Raw genomic sequence first — 12,162 nt, 5'->3', positions numbered from 1 at the left:
TAATTTTTTGGTGTATCACTATCATTAGAAAAGTTGCCATATTTGAAATTCTTTGGCTTAGGATAAGGCAAATAAAATTGGGGTATAATAGAATTGCAATGACTTTGAATCCCATGAGCTTCAGAAAAGATGAAGGAAGTACAGGTAGCCAAAGTATAGAATTTGTTTCTGGGTTATATTATTATTATTATTATTATTATTATTATTATTATTATTATTATTATTATTATTACTACTACTACTACTACTATTATTATTATTATTATTATTATTATTATTATATTATTATTATTTATTGGATTTTTATACCGCCCTTCTCCCGAAGGACTCAGGGCGGTTTACAGCCAAGATAAAACCACAATAGTATACAAATAAAACAATAAATTAAAAAACTTATTAAACATATGGCCGAATTAAAACATTTAAAATCATAAAAACCCCATAAAATATAAAATTTATATCAAATATTAAAACTATTAAAAATCCTATGCCAGTCCTGGCGCGAATAAACAGATAGGTCTTCAGCTCGCGGCGGAAGGTCCGAAGGTCCGGCAGTTGACAAAGTCCAGAGGGAAGTTCATTCCAGAGGGTGGGAGCCCCCACAGAGAAGGCCCTTCCCCTGGGGGCCACCAGCCGACATTGCTTGGCGGATGGCACCCTGAGAAGTCCCTCTCTGTGCGAGCGTACAGGTCGGTGGGAGGCATTCGGTAGCAGTAGGCGGTCCCATAAGTACCCTGGCTCTAAGCCATATAATGACCTCAGTCTACTTGAACTATTTTTTAAAAAAAGATTGGAGAAATTAATGGAGCTATCGGTTGTACCTGTCACAGCTGAATAGTCCTGTGTTACTTTCATATTGTACTCCATTAGGATCTCTAAGGCAGGGGTCTCCAACCTTGGCAACTTTAAGACTTCTGGACTTCAACTCCCAGAGTTTCTCAGCCAGCTTTGCTTGAAGTCCAGAAGTCTTAAAGTTGCCAAGGTTGGAGACCCCTGCTCTAGGGCATCTTTCCACCACTAAATTATATTAATCGAGATTGCTGGGTATTGGAGAGTCTTTAATCTCACATGTTCTCCGTGGTTTCCTGACAGAGACTGTACAGGAAAACATTGTGAGGAGAATCCTCTTTCAAGGGTCCTTGAGTGACTCAGGCTGTAAGATAGCCTGTTATTAAAACACAGCTGCCTGCAATTACTGCAGGTTCTAGTCCCACCAGGCCCAAGGTTGACTCAGCCTTCCATCCTTTATAAGGTAGGTAAAATGAGGACCCAGATTGTTGGGGGGGCAATAAGTTGACTTTGTAAATATACAAATAGAATGAGACTATTGCCTTACACACTGTAAGCCGCCCTGAGTCTTCGGAGAAGGGCGGGATATAAATGTAAATAATTAAAAAAAGTTCTCTGTTCCTGAACAGATATACTCCCAACATGACTGATCCAGCAGAGTTCTCTTTATCTTATAGTTTCAAGGTTCCTTAAACTTATTTTGACATAAGCGATGAAAAAGCATAGTTATCCATAGTGTAAGACTGGCTTTTGTTTTTTTATATTTCCAATTTCTAGTTTTGCCTATTCACCTGTAAATTTTCCCAGGCATATTTTACAAAACCCGCATTGCATTTAAGTTAAACATAAACATAAATGCAATGCAGGAGTATATAAAGCCATTCCCAATGTACTTTTACGCTTTTGATGATATTCCCAGCTTTCATTTCTGTATAACAAAGTTAGCAAAGCATACACTTATACATAGCCATTTTCACCTCTTTCAAAAAACATTTGCTCCTCACAGTTTCTGTTTGTAAGCATTTGGGTATCATAATACTTTCTCCATCAACTTTCATCTTCATTAAACATTCTATCAAGATGCACAATTCCCTTTACTTGCTCAAGTTTTGCACCATAATGTGTAGTTTATTCACTCCAGTTCCCTGTCAAGTACAGCAGTCATAATCCTTGATATATTAATATTCATATCCATGTTCATTGTTGCACTACGGATCATCTGGGTTCTCAGCCAGCAACATGGCATTGTCTGCATGCAAAATATGTGCATTTCTAAATTCTTTTAATGAATTATATAGGCAACCTTTCTCAACTTATCTTGCTTTCAATAGCTACTTGTATCTTCCCTAGCCATAGACTGCGCTAGCTAAATTGGTTGGGACTTAGTCCAAATCTTCTGAAGCACACTAAGTTGGGGAAAGAACTTAGATGAATTGTTATATTTATTCTAAAAATCAAATGATGCTTCATCCATTAAGATGAACAACAGAATAACTTTCTTGGCTTTAGATAGTAAGCTTCATTTTTCAAGTATCTAATAAGCAATTAGAGTGGTCTTTGGAAGATTTGGGATAACATTGAAAAAGCATATTATTTGTACTGTTGACATTTTAAAGCTTCTCTGTACACTACCTTATAAATAATTTCATTTTCTATATCTTCTTATGTCCCTTATGAATTTCTATCAAAATGGCATTTAAGATATGTCTGAAGCCTTAAATTTACAGTCCAGTAAATTGATGCAATGCTAATGTTATTTGGGTAATGCCTGTTGGGGAATAGTGTTTTACAAAAAACATGTGTTAGCCGTGAAAGACCAGGTCCACACATGGAGGTCTAATTAAACAGATTCATTCCTAAACAGCCTATCTACAGGAATCTTCTCAACTAACAGTTCGCATCTGCTTATTTATTTATTTATTGTTTATATTTATATACCGCCCTATCTCCCAAAGGACTCAGGGCGGTTTACAGGCATTTAAAAACAAAAAATACAATAAATACAATTCTAAAAACAATTAAAAAACTTATTCAAAAGCCTTAATTAAAAATATAAAAATTAAAACCCAAGATAAAACCCACAAACTAAAATCTAACTCAGTCCTGCGCAGTTAAATAGATATGTTTTAAGCTCGCGGCGGAAGGTCCGAAGGTCCGGAAGCTGACGAAGTCCTGGGGGCAGTTCATTCCAGAGGGTGGGAGCCCCCACAGAGAAGGCCCTTCCCCTGGGCGCCGCCAGACGACATTGCCTCGCTGACGGCACCCTGAGGAGTCCCTCTCTGTGAGAGCGCACGGGTCGGTGAGAGGTATTCGGTAGCAGCAGGCGGTCCCGTAGATAACCCGGCCCTATGCCATGGAGCGCTTTAAAGGTGGTCACCAAAACCTTGAAGCGCACCCGGAAGGCCACAGGCAGCCAGTGCAGTCTGCGCAGGATGGGTGTTATACGGGAGCCACGAGGGGCTCCCTCTATCACCCGCGCAGCCGCATTCTGGACTAGCTGCAGCCTCCGGATGCCCTTCAAGGGGAGCCCCATGTAGAGAGCGTTGCAGTAATCCAGGCGAGACGTCACGAGTGCGTGGGTGACTGTGCACAGGGCATCCCGGTCCAGAAAGGGGCGCAACTGGCGCACCAGGCGAACCTGGTAAAACGCTCTCCTGGAGACGGCCGTCAAATGATCTTCCAAAGACAGCCGTTCATCCAGGAGGACGCCTAGGTTGCGCACCCCCTCCATCGGGGCCAATGACTCGCCACCGATGGTCAGCCGCGGATTTAGCTGACTGTACCGGGATGCCGGCATCCACAGCCACTCTGTCTTGGAGGGATTGAGCTTGAGCCTGTTTCTCCCCATCCAGACCCGTACAGCCTCCAGACACCGGGACAGCACTTCGATAGCTTCGTTGGGGTGGTCCGGTGTGGAAAGGTACAGCTGGGTGTCATCCGCATACAGCTGATACCTCACACCAAAACCACTGATGATCTCACCCAGCGGCTTCATGTAGATGTTAAACAGAAGGGGCGAGAGGATCGACCCCTGCGGCACCCCACAAGTGAGGCACCTCGGGGTCGACCTCTGCCCCCCTGTCAACACCGACTGCGACCGGTCGGAGAGATAGGAGGAGAACCACTGATAAACGGTGCTTGAAGTTATATATGGAATTCAAGTGGACGATGGGGGGGGTGGGTTTGATTAAGTCTGCTTGTGGCTACGTAGAGATTCTAAGCTGATCCCTCTTTTAATTCAACCCTAAACTGTGCCTCTCTTTATCCTATAGCCAATACAATTATTTGTCAGTATGTCAGTGAATACAATTGTTCAATATTTGTTAGCCTTAGACAATTTAAGAATTCGCAGAATATGTAATATCCTTCAGTATTATTGCTAATATAATATCAAACTCTTAAGAAGAACCGGAAGAGTCACAGCAAGACTGGCTGGAACTAAGGGAAGAAAAGGAAAGGGGAAAAGGCGAGAAGAAAATATTTTTAATGATTACACTGGGATTAACAATGGCAGAAATAGAGAGGTTAGGATGAAGCAAAGAGAAAAGAAGGGGAAAGGATTAGGCACAAAAAGGTTTAATGATTACATTGAGATCAACAATGGGGAAATAAGAAAAGTGAGAGGAGAAAAGGGGAATAGATCAGATGGGAATTTAGGGCAAACTAGACGAGTAAAGGATTTAAAAGTCAAAGGAAGGATACAGAAGAAAAGACATAATTAAAAAAAGAAAAGAAAATGAGAGAATGGGATAAAGGGATAAAGGGAGGGAAATTTTAAAAGGTGGATTGCTGGATGGACCAAGAGAAAATGGTTAAAAGGAGTAATTAATGGAAGGAGGAAGGGTAATATGATACATACTTATAGTCATAAGTGAACTGTATTATTATTAATATTTGTGATTGTAATAGGAAATATATTTTGGAGGAAAGGAAATATGCTATATACCTATAGAATCAAATGAATTGTATTAATATCAGTATTTTAAAATTTAAATTGTGAAATACAAAAAGAATGGTAGAAGGGTTAATGTAATCTTATTATGATGTATTTAGAAGGTTAAGATATGAAACTTCAAATGAAATAACATTAAGATTGGAAGTTAGGGAGGATGGTAATATTGATTATAAATTAAATATTAAATAAAGATAAAAAAATAAAAAAAGTAGAAAAAAAGAATATTATGGCAGAAATTGAAATATATAAATAATATTTGGGAAGTATTTATGTTATAAGCTGTAAATTTTGACTCGGTCAATATTCTATTCAGAAAAAATGTACTGTTTATGTTTGTTTGTTTGTTTGTTTGTTTTTAAAAAAAAATATTTTAAAAAAATCAAACTGTTAAGAACATGCTTGCTTCTTCACTTTTATACACATAGATAGAGAACCCGAACATTTAAAAGCAAAATCAGAATACATTTTTAACTGGATATTGAAAATTTCTGGGTAGCATTATAAAGCTTTCTGTTTTCATATATATACACAGACACACACATATGTATGCCGGCAAAATAAACAGTGCAGGGAAAATTTAGCAGGAATGAGATTTGCTACTTCTGTATAATAAATTGGTCTACATTGCTGGGAGAAAAATACAGACACAGAGAGCAAATACGTTTTGTTATATAACAATACAATAGTGCTTCTTTTCAAGAATATTATGAAAGAGAATAACATTTTATTTTCAGTCTTTGCACATTTTGCTTCTGAGATGTGAGTATGAATCAAGCATTTCCGTTGAATCTGAAAAATTTCCTGTTAATATTGCTCATGTATTGTACACCACCCAGAATCATGTGTTTGTGAGATGGCCAGCTACATAAAAATATGCTAAATAATAAATAAATATAAGAAGGCCTTCACTATAGAAATACTGGCTGCGGCCATTATTGTAACTGAAGAAAACAGAACATTTTTAGGTTTTCATGTGCCTTAAGATGTCCCATGTGCTATTTTATGCCATAGTGAATAAGTACCTTCAGATTTGTGAAAGGGATAATTGTTCAATTTCCTCACCCAACTTTGAGAAAAAACAAATGCCTCACAATCCTCAAACTGAGTTACATATAGTAGTAACCTGTAAAATTATATTTAACCCTTAACAGCTGATCTTAATTGAAAGTGATTACTGTCCAAAATGCAAACATCAGCATCTGCTCCAGTTAAATTTTAAACTTGCTTTATTCTTGGAGAGCCCTGTTTTAGCTTATGTCCCTTGGCTGAAAGCAACCAGATTGAAAGTTCATTACTGTCATGGATAAACATGACACCAGCTGTCCTTTAGTCCCACTGATAGTCATTTCCCCATTTGTTTCTTTTTCAACTTTTGAGAAATTGTAAAGGAGGAGAAGGGATTTGTCTTGGCAGTATTTGTAGGGTAAGTTTGTGCAGAGATCTAAATATATTGAAATAAATATGCATCTGAATCTTTAGCACAAAGAATTGTAACAGAATAAAATAAGTTAGCTGTTTTTTCTCTATTTTATTAACATTATACTTTAAACAAAAGTGTTTTTTTAAACATATACCATGTTTTCCCGAAAATAAGACCCTATCTTATATTTTTTTGAACCCCAAAATAAGCGTTTGGTCTTATTTTCGGGAGGTCCTATTATTTTGGAGCGCGTGGAGCAAGATAGGGTTCCTCTTGCTGTCTTACCGGATTTCCAGCTCTGTTTCCCTAACACTAACCAGAGGAAATGGGGGGACCGGCTGTGCACACGTTTAAATATTTTCGGGGAGGGCTTATTTTTGGGGGGGGGCTTATTTTAGCGCATGTGCTCAAAAGCCCAATTGAGCTTATTGTAGTGTTCTAAGTTCTTTCCCCCCTGGGGTCTGTTCCCCTAGTGGAGAACGAGGATATTACTTCTCTGTGTTGATTGGCTAAGCCAGTTGACAGCCGGTATCAAAGGGCTGTCAACAGAGAGGGAGAGAGTTTTTTGTTCGTTTGTATTTTGTCACTGCTGTTAGATATGTTAAGGTTAATAAAGTAAATTACCTGTTATCCAGAGTCCTGCCTACACCTTGCCGGCACCTGAACCCACAATATAACACTTATTATCAGGAGATGTCTTATTTTTGGGGAAACATAAACATGAGTCCTTAGGGAGATAGGGCGGTATATAAATCTGAAAAATAAATAAATAAATAAATAAACAGGTTATGTTGACAATAAAAATTAGAAACTGGCCAAAGGAGCAGGGAGTAATTTTTCAGCACTTTCTAAATGGAATTAAAATCTACATATGTTTGTTCTGCTTATTTCTCCCCTTTCAGTCCAAGAGCTAAAGGCACGATAGATAGATGATAGATAGATAGATAGATAGATAGATAGATAGATAGATAGATAGATAGATAGATAGATAGATATCACTTTAAATCACTGTGAAGTGGTATATACATCTAAGTGCCAATTAGACCAATTTGCAGTTAGCAAGAGTTTGTTTCTTAATTTTTGTTACGTTGAATGACTTCCTTTATCTAACTCATGTTTAGATTTTTCTAAAGTATATTTTCTTGGGGTTTTTTTGACTTGATACGTGACTAAATATATTAAAATATTAGAAATATAGAAAAGCATAGCTAAAGCAAAAGATTCCCCTTTCTCCATAATTAAACTGTTGAAAAAAACCTTTGGAAAAGAGAATTCAGGAAAGCTTTTAAAAAGAGAGAAATAGTATCAGTCTAGCTCTTCTACTAGTCATTTATGTATGCTTTCTTTGATTGATCTTTATGTAGTACATAAATTTCAGAAAAAAATGGAATATCAATTTACTACTCCATATGCCAATTTTGATACTTTTTTAAATGGCTGATAAGTTAAATGTTTTTCCTTTACTTATTGCATGCTTTTCTTCATTAATATTCCTCTGCTTAAATATAATTTTTAAAGCATAATATTTTAAAATTATTACAAAATTGACACTTTGCTTCTGTAAATAGATGCTAATGAACTCGATATCTTGAAATGTTTGTAGATATATTTATTTATCCAGCTTAGAAGTATCTTTGCCCATTCCAGCTCAGAAGTATCAACGTAATAAAATAAAATATTTAATCACTGCATTTAGTATGCAGATATAGAGGCACTTATGTAGCTTAAATGATTATATATGAGGAGTTTTTTTGCATGAAGAATTTATCTTATCTGTGTAATTCAAGGGGCTCCAGTTGAAATGTCTTCCAAGAAGAAGATAGGAAGATCAATTTTATTATCTAGAGTTTTCTTCTGGACTCATAAATTTGTATGCCTGGTACTTTTTTCTCCTAATTTTCCCCACAATAACTTAACTATGAAGTCAATTAGATTAAAAACTAATGAAGAGCTCAAACTTAGGACACAGTAGAATGCATGCTTCTTTTCAGCTTCCATTAAGATGGAAGTGATGAAGAGAAGCTATCCTCAACTTATGACCACAATTGAGCCCAAAATTTCTGTTGCTAAGTGAAACATTTAAGTAACCTTTGCCCCATTTTACAATCCTTCTTGACAGAGTTGTTAAGTGAATCACAGCAGTTGTTAAGTTAGAACACAGTTATTAAGTGACTCTGGCTTCCCCATTGACTTTGCTTGTCAGAAGGTTTACAAAAATTGGTCACATGACCCCATGGACCCTCATAAATATGAGTCCATTGCAAAGTGTCTGAATTTTGGTCATGTGACCATGGGGATGCTGCAGTGGCTGTAAGGGTTCAAAATGTTCATTAAGTCACTTTTTTCAGTGCCATTGTAACTTTGAATGGTCACTAAAGAAACTGTTGTAAACCAAGGATTATCTGTATTCATGTTGATCTGGATGTGAGTATAATGGGATGGGATTAGGGGTGAACTGCTCCCGGTTCAGATCGGATCTCCCGATCCGGTAGCGATGGTGGGTGATTCAGAGAACCAGTAGCAAAAATCCCTTCCCCCCACCCATGAACAGCTGAGCTGCGCGATCATCAGAGAGGTTTTTTTTTTACTTTTAAAAGCATTTTTTCTTCGGCTGAAAAAATGCTTTTAAAAGTTAAAAAAAAGCCTCTGATGATTGCGTGGCTCAGCTGGGATCGTCAGAACCATTTAAAAGCATTTTTTCTACAAAGCTTTTAAAAGGCTCCTCTGGCAAGCCCAGCTGAGTTGCCTGATCATCAGTCTTTTAAAAGCATTTTTTACAACCTCTTTGGGCGAAGAGATTGTAGAAAAATGCTTTTAAAGGTAAAAAAAAAAAGTTGGCCAAGCCCACCCAATCACATTACCCACCACCACCAAGCCACGGCCACAGAACCGGTAGTAACAAATTTTACATTTCACCTCTGGATGGGATCCACGGCCCTATTTTAGCTATATTATGTTAGGTAACGTGTCTTTGCCGTCAAGTCAATATGAGTATATTCCGATCTCCAGATCCCCTTTCTCTATAGACAAAATAGGACTGGCCTCAGCGCTAATCCAGTCTCTGTCCCACTTTGTGCCTTCCACACATTCAAGGAAATGTCTGAATAATTTATTTATTTATTTATTTATTAATTATTTAGATTTTTATACCGCCCTTCTCCCAAAGGACTCAGGGCGGTGTACAGCCAGATTAAAACAGAACAATATACAAATTAAAACCATAGTTAAAATAACGTATTCTATACATGGCCGAAAATTAAAGCTGTCAAATTTGACCCACAAATAAAATACACCAGTTAAAATTATTAAAATTTAAAAAATTTAAAAATTTAGAATATTAAAAAATTAAGCCAGTCCCGCTTGAATAAACAAGTACGTTTTCAATTCACGGCGAAAGGTCTGAAGGTCAGGTAATTGACGCAAACCAGGGGGAAGTTCGTTCCAGAGGGTAGGTGCTCCAACAGAGAAGGCCCTTCCCCTGGGGGCCGCCAACCAACATTGCTTGGCGGACGGCACCCTGAGAAGACCCTCTCTGTGTGAGCGTACGGGTCAGTGGGAGGCATAAGGTAACAGCAGGCGGTCCCATAAGTACCCGGGCCCTAAGCCATGGAGCGCTTTAAAGGTGGTAACCAACACTTGAAGCGCACCTGAAAGACCACAGGTAGCCAGTGCAGACTGCGCAGGAGCGGTGTTACCCGGGAGCAACGTGTGGCTCCCTCAATCACCTGCGCAGCTGCATTCTGGACTAACTGAAGCCTCTGAGTGCACTTCAGGGGTAGCCCCATGTAGAGAGCATTGCAATAATCCAGACGAGAAGTGACAAGAGCGTGAGTGACTGTGCATAAGGCATCCCGGTCAAGGAAGGGGCGAATAAGTTGTAATGATAGCCCAAAGTCCTCTAGTGAATTTTCATAGCTGAAGATGAACCTGCAGCTTGATCTCTTGAGTCCTAGTCTAATACTTTAACCACTGAACCACAAGTGATAATCAGAGCTATTAAGTCATCTTTCTGGAAATGACTGGGAAAAAGAAAATTAAACAAATTGTGTATAAATCTTGTTCAAATTGCTGTTAAATTAGCAAGAATTGGGCCATAAATATTTGAACTGTAGGAAAAATTAGATTTTCATGAGGAGCCAGTATAGTGAAACAGCTACTACAGTACTTTTAAAAAAAATAGGGGGGTATAACTTAAAATGTCTGTAACCATGATGTCTATAACCAAGGAGTTCTCCTGTATGATACCATACAATAAACTTTATAAGGCCATGAAGATATAATTCTTAAATATATCCTGATGTGGATTTTCCTTCGCATTAACACCTATTTTGAAATATTTTTATCTTTGTATTTTTCAGCTATAAACAATATTTTTTACTTCAATATCAAATGAGACAAATACAATCATGTTTATGGTGTAGTACGTGCTATACTGGGCAATAAAGAGGAAAAACTGTAGGCAACAGTGCATATAGACAACTTTCTTGTTGTTTTACTGTGGCTTCTTCAGCAAGGAATTGTTGTTGCTATTATTTTAGATTTGCAGGCTGTCTAACTCCAGAATGATTCTAGATTAGTGGTCCCAACCTTTCCAACTTGGTGGACTAATGAGGAGCGGAGAGGGGATGGTTCTGTGCGAGTGGCAGGTGCATTTGTGCAAGCAGGGGGCACACATGTCCGCCACTTGAACAAATTGAGCTTTTTATGCAAATGTGTGCGTGCACTGTGCACGCTCACCCACCACTTGCAAGGTTTGGTTCCGAACAGGCCGTGGCTCTAGAGCAGGGGTGTGAAACTTGCGACATCACATGATATATGAGGACTTTTTTCCCCTTCACTTGGGCATGGCAAACGCATGATGCATCCAGCTCGCGGGCTGCAAATTTAACAGCCCTGCTCTAGAGAGACCCCTGCTCTAGAGATCTTCCACTTAAAAAATAGTGAACGATAAAAACAATGGTTTTTTTCTAAAATTTGGTTACTTTTCAGAGTAAGAATGTTCTTATTAAAAAACCTTCTGGCTATTTTTTATAACAATCTCCACATATCTATTGTTGTGAGTAATTTTTTTTTTTTTTTAGAAAATGGCAATTTTCTAAATATCCTGAATATCCTGAAGTGCCGTGGTGGTGCAATGGGTAGAACACAGTATTGCAAGCTAATTCTGCTGATTGCTAACAGTTTAATCCTGACTGGCTCAGGAGATCAGTAAAATGAGGACCCAGATTGTTGGGGGCAATATGCTGACTCTGTAAACTGCTTAGAGAGGGCTGTAAAGCACTGTGAAGTGGTATATAAGTCTAAGTGCTAAGTGCTGTTGCTTCAGTTCAGTTTAGTTATTTCTGTAGGATGTATAATGGCATTACAGTTGTTCAAATTAAATTATTTTTGTAAACAATTTTCTTCACTATTGGGGAAAACAATGCAAGCCTGAATAAAAGGGTAGTATTTCCATAGGTTTCTGCCTCCCTCCTTTTATTTATAAAATATTTATTGTATTTTTCCTGAGTTTTGTACCCATTCGTGTACTTTCTTTCCCACTGATATTTCTCTACTATTCCATTCTCTATAGGCATCTTTGAACCTGTTTCAAATTCTCCATATCTAGATAACAGATGCCGTTTTGTTTCCTTGTAGTGGTTTCCTCAGTGATAGTTACTAGCTTCAAGAGATATATGTACGAAAATGGCAAAGCTGACGGAATCATGCTATTTTCATTGTTTTGATGAAAGCAGGGACATATGAACACCTCTGGATGATATATTTGTTTACTTTTTATAACAGTTGCACTTTTTCATATAAAATACTTTAATCATTTAATTAAATTAAAATATTGTCTTGTAGAGTAAATTATGGAAACAGTCTTTCCCTGATTTATTTGTTATACTTCCAACATACATCTTAATTTTTTTTCTTTCTCAATTAGTTTTGGAATTTCTACTCATATTTCTGGGTATAGAATAAAAAGAAAAAAGAAAAATTCCTTAAGTAGGGTTAC

General features: G+C 37.7%; 1 protein-coding gene across 1 annotated transcript in view; it reads left to right on the top strand.

Moving 5' to 3' along the window:
* The window catches only part of LRRC7 (leucine rich repeat containing 7), a 225,510-nt gene that overhangs the window by 72,898 nt on the left and 140,450 nt on the right, over window positions 1-12,162 (top strand). The window lies entirely within an intron of this gene.

This window comes from Ahaetulla prasina, chromosome 3 (assembly GCF_028640845.1).
Source record: "Ahaetulla prasina isolate Xishuangbanna chromosome 3, ASM2864084v1, whole genome shotgun sequence".
Lineage (NCBI taxonomy): Eukaryota > Metazoa > Chordata > Lepidosauria > Squamata > Colubridae > Ahaetulla > Ahaetulla prasina.
This window is presented reverse-complemented; position numbering and strand designations above follow the sequence as displayed.